Source organism: Aegilops tauschii, chromosome 7 (genome assembly GCF_002575655.3).
Source record: "Aegilops tauschii subsp. strangulata cultivar AL8/78 chromosome 7, Aet v6.0, whole genome shotgun sequence".
Classification (NCBI taxonomy): Eukaryota; Viridiplantae; Streptophyta; class Magnoliopsida; order Poales; family Poaceae; genus Aegilops; species Aegilops tauschii.
The window spans coordinates 53,061,476-53,067,473 of record NC_053041.3 but is presented as its reverse complement, the minus strand read 5'-3'; positions in this window follow the sequence as shown (position 1 = coordinate 53,067,473).

The following is a 5,998-nucleotide window of genomic DNA, read 5'->3' as shown; positions in this document are numbered from 1 at the left end:
GGGATCTCACTGGAGCGATCCTGTGATGGTTCCTTCTCTTTGGGTGTCCACCGACCGCGCCGATACCCGTCGGGCGCTACGGTTCTAGCTGTACTGGCGATGCTATATGTATGATAGTATTCAAGGTGTATTAGTGATAATATTCGACGATGTACGGACACATGGAGATGATGTAGTTTTGCTTATAATTGAATGCATCCTAATTTGAATACTACTTTATTTTGCGATTTGATTTTGCTTATTGAATGCTCAAATTGGAAAACTACTCCTACTTTGAATGCTAAAATTGGAGAGCACTATGCAAGGCGTATGCATATGATTAGTTGATAGCTTATAGGGTTTTTGTTTTCGCAGAAATCTAGGAGTCCCCGGCCCCTCCATCATCCCCGCCGTCGTCCCCGTCACCGACCCCCTCCGACCTCGAGGTGAGACCAGCCAAATCCTCTTTTAGAAAGATAATTAAACGATATTTCGGGTTGACTTTAAGTCTGTCGAGTCTCCACCATATATGAGAAGATGAAGAATCCCGACTGTTGCCGTGGGGGTAGCTTCTCCTTCGTTCCCGTGTGCTAGACAATTTGGTGTAATGCACTCGGGAACGAAAGGAGGAGCTACCATCACCAACGGTCGCAAATGTCAGAGAGGAATCAGTGAGGGAGAGTTCCACCATATATATATGAGAGGACGAAGAATCCCGACTATTGTCGTGGGGGTCGCTTCTCCTTCATTCCCGTGTGCTAGACATTTTGGTGTAATGCACTCGGGGATGAAAGGAGGAGCGACCATCACCAACGGTCGAATGTATACACCACGTGAGCTGAGAGTTTTCAACAAAAGACTCGATAGACCGATAGTCAACCCGTGATGAATAATAATGATCTAACTTAGGTTTTTTAGTACATATATTTAATTGTAGATGTTTAATATTTGAATTATGAACATAGGAAATGTCGTACTCGGATGACGAAAGTCTCCCGGGGAAGTGGGACTGGTGCCACGACGACCGAGGTCAGTGCGACAGGCCTCACCTGGACGAAGATCGGCGCTTCAGCATTAAGCTGGAGGAGACCTTCGATGTTGAAACGGTACGCAACGACGACAAGTGTTATTTTTTCGTAATTAAGCACGACTTCAAATATTTCAACGTGTACTTTTCATCCTTTACAATTCGACTAGATTATCCCATGCCATGCAAGACGCTATGTCTTGAAGAGGACGGGTTTTGAAGACCATGAAAGTTTCGAAACAAAGAAAATTCACCTAAGGACCCATCATGGTGTGGATTTTGAAGTAAAGCTGTACAATTCTGAGAGCGTAACCCATTTTGGTTGCAAAAAATGGGAAGCACTTTGCAAGATGTATGGTTTTGATGAGGGTATGCTTGTCACCATGGATCTTGGTGATCCTGAAATCGAGCAAGACAATATGGACATTTGGGTCCTTGTTGATACGCCTCCAATTCTACCGCTATGTGAGTTTCTCAAACATAGTTATTAGCTAATTTATATTGTTTATTTCAAAATAGTTGACAGCTTATTTCCATTGACAGCTTATTTTGATTGTTCAAACAATGTGCGAAACATGGTAGACAAAACACACTACACCGATGGCTCCGAATTAACTTATCAGGAGAAAAATCATCTGCTCGGATTTTGTACTGATATTGAGAATTACAATATCTATAATCAAACTCCTCAACATTATGGTCAATACGTGCCACTAGTGCACGTGTTGAACTACGGTAACTACCATGGAGATACCCTGGTAAGATTTTTTACTATTACGACATCCGTGCATCTTTTGCGTACTTCTAAAACTAGTACATCATTGCTAACTATGAAGTTATTACTATGTTTTTAACAGAGAATCCCAGAAGATTGTGTGCCTCATTTGATGTATCAGAATGGCAGCCTTCGTGTTTTGAATATATATCCAGGTCATCCTACGAATCTCAACTGTCCATACCGGATTTCTCAAAGAAGTGGAGACATGCTAATCAAAAAATGGAAAAAATGTATGGACAATCGTAAGGAGGTTCTTGGAAGCAAAAGGAAGCGAAGGGCAAGAATTGGAGACAGGATGATCTCCATTCTCCATAATGGAGAGTCCGGGAGGGTATTTAGGTCCTACCTAATACTGATGATCATGTGCTAAGAACAAAGTAGGGTTGGTTCGATGACTATCAGGATGATGATCGTATGACTTGTTATTAATAACGAGTAGAAGTTGTATTATGATGATTAGTAGGACTTGTTATTATGATGATGCATGATGCGAGCATGAAGAGTTATTATATATCTGTGGGTGAAATGAACATGGATTGGATTGAAGTGAAGGCAACATGCATGTGGTGCATGTCGAAAGTAGTACAGTCCAAACTTGATCAAGTTAGGATTAGTATTACTATCGACATGCACCACATGTTGCCTCACTTCAATCTAAGTCATGTTTAGGCATATCAGTAGCAGTAGCACGGAGATAAGAGAGGACACATCTCTCTATTAGCTACCTATACCAACCTAAATTAACCCACAAAACCCCTAAACCACCTCCTTTCAAAAAAAAACTAGCCCCTGAAATGCTGACGCGTGGAAGCTTATTGGTCCCGGTTGGTGCTATCAACCGGGACCAAAGGCCCTCGTGCCTGGGCTCGCCGGAGCGGCCACGTGGAGGCCCATCTGTCCCGGTTAGTATAAGAACCGGGACTAAAGGCCTAGGGCATTAGTAACGACCCTTTAGTCCCGGTTCCCCAACCGGGACAGATAAGCCTTATGAACCGGGACAGATGGGCCTTATGAACCGGGACAAATGGCCCTTTTTCTACTAGTGACATGTCTTTCTCTCTTCATTTATTATTTTCCACATCATCTATTTTGTTTGGATATATATGATGTTACCACCTATGTTACTCCTATTATGGGTAGTCTCAGACGAATTCCTAGTATTCACACTAGCACTACATTGGTTTGGATTAGAAGGAGATTATCCTTTGAGTTACTTGGTCAATGGCGTGAGCTCCTTAAGCTGTAGATAACTTGAATTTATCTCTCGAACCTGTCTCTGTTTATTGGGGGCTGAATGGTGAACGCAAATTCACTATTAAATCTGCTTATAAGTACCTTAACAGAGAAACCCGTGGCTGGCCGCAATTATAAGTGGATTTGGAGTGCTAAACTTTCCCTTAAGATTCCAAAAAGAAAATGTGGTAAATGTTTCAAGATGCTATTCTGACCAGACAAGTTATGAAAGTTAGGAAGTGGTCTGTAAAACCCACTTCTTTCTTTTGCAATCAATTTAAATCTTCTCAACATTTGTTTTCCGGGTGTTCGATTTATAACAACATCTAGAACCATGGTTGTCTAATCTAGGGTCCTATACGCCCGCAGATGTGTACAAAGGTGTCCATAGACAATGACCAGTCACCTCCCAATTTTGCCGGTCCACAACCGCACCCCCATTCGTTCACCTCATGCAAACTACGTAGATCATCATACAACATATAAACATATCATCTCCCTTTCGATTTATAGGGCTTATTGCAAATTTTCCGTTTCTCTGGTTTATAAGTCTCATTTTTATTACTTCACATTAAATGTTCAAATTTCAAGAAGCATTAAATCTCTGCATGCAATAATTAAGATAAAACTCACCAATGCATGTAAAACTTCTTGGTCATTTATTGGCCGCACATGCATGCATTGCAATGAGGACATTGGTAAAGACAATTTTTAGAGGAGAACGAATGCATTAAATTAAGTAATTTTATGAACTACAAAAATTATTCCACTACTCATCATCTACTTTGGTTCGTGAGATTTTTGAATTGGGAGGGAGTAGCATTCTAACATAGATAGGGTATTAAGACTAGTCACAGTGGGGAGTAACTTAAACTACTAGTAACATGCATATGTTACTAATCTATGTTACCACCTCTATAGTAGGGAGTAACATATGTGTGGTGTCATGCAACACTTTATTTATTAGGTTATACATTCATCTTGTCTTGGCGTGTGTGATGTTACTCATAGTATGAGTAACTTCTATGTTACTCAATTTGTCTCTCTCATTAATTAGCTCCCACATCATTTTTTTTGCCTAAATATGTGTGATGTTACCACCTATGTTACTCCCACTGTGGGTAGTATAAGTGTAATACAATCCGATTCAAAGGGTCGCCGGAGTTCATCACTAAACTAAAACACTAGATTAAAATTAACTAAATTGAGAGAGCCGACCGAAGTTCACCACTTCCTCACCGGCAGATTCCTCTCGGGTCTCGAGAGCGGTGGTTCTCCTCGGCATAGGCACCGACGACGGGTCGAGCATCGTCGTCGACCGTGCTGCTATCCAAGGAGGAGTAGCAGATGATCCCTAACATGCGACGGGCGGCTCGGGTCTGCTCCCTCACGAGCGATGTGAATTTCTTTGTTGTCGTCGCCCTCTACCTTGCCACCCTCTCGATCTCCTTGAGCCTGACGTGGGGCACCACCCATTCTTTCTTGTGGCGCCATTGGCGGGCGTCCATCTCCGCCGGGCGAGTATATGATACTCCCCATTACAACCAACCTTACTCAATTCATCTCTTTTCTCATTAATTACTTACCACATCATTTATTTTGCCTAGACATGTATGATGTTACCATCTATATTACTTCTACTATGTATGGTCTTACAAGTGCCTTGGTCCAGATATTTGATCTTTAGGCCCAATATACCAAACAGAGGTCAACTCCGCTAGGCATGTGACGTCATGCCTAGCGAGTGGCGAACCCTAAAAATGTCAATTATGTATTTTATGAAATGTTAAAAATGTATAAAAATGTTACCAATTTATAAGAAAAATGTGCAATGGGTGTGCAAAATAGACAAATATTCCAGTTGTATACGAAAATTATAATGACAAAATGTTCGTTTGCTGGTCTTCACGCGTGACAATTTTTTTTCCGCTCAATCGTTGATCCCACTCTCTGTGATAATATGCATATGTGGTGGTGAGTTCATATTCTCCTCGTAGTTTTCTTACATCGAGCAAGATAAATAACAACATAAACTATGTTTATCCTTTTTTGGCATCGCATGTCGCAGTAGCTTGGTGGTTTTTCTTAGTAAAATACTTTTCGGTCCGCATTCATAGGGTATACTAGTACAGCAGTAGGCGTGCTATTAAATCATGAGCTCTTGTTGGCTTGGTGGTTGTCCAAGCGAGTCTACAACTAGTAGGTTGTGTGTACTAAACCCGCCTGCCCTATTGTTTTCTAGATAAATACTTGCTCCCTTAATTCCATAGTATAATATCTTTATGTTTTTCGAAAAAACTAACGTCCACACGTGTGGGCGTTTGCACATCGCCCACACGCCCCCATCACCACTCATTTTGCCACGTATGAACAAATGACATCAGCAGATTTTTTTTGATTTTCGGCTTAAAAATGTTTTATCTCCTAATTAAAAAAGCGAATTGAAAATCCGTTTTCACCATTAAATCCGTCTCGACGAGATCTTCAAAACTAGACCCATGTTGATATGTTTCGACGAAATTCTTTTTCGCCCAAAAGTTGCCATGATGTTTACACTGTAGTTGCCATAGTGCTTAAACTAAAGTTGTCATGTGGCAATTTTAGTTTGTAGATCATGGCAATTTTAGTTTTTTGATGATGGCAATTTCAGTACTTTGATCATGAAAATATTTTTTTGTATGAACATGGCAATTTTAAGTGCATGTATCATGACAATTTTAGTTTATGGTGCATGGCAAGTCTAATTTCTTAATTCCCCATTTTATAATATGTCAAATTTACTTTTAAATGTAGAAGAAAATAGCTGAAACATACCATGGCAACTTCAGTGTAACCATCATGGCAATTCATGTGCAATAGACACGGCAACTTTTAATCGAAAAAAAATTCGTCGAAATATATTGATACGAGATCTAGTTTCAAAGATCCCGTCGCGGGGAATTTAATGGTGAAAACGGATCTTCAATCCAATTTTTTATTTA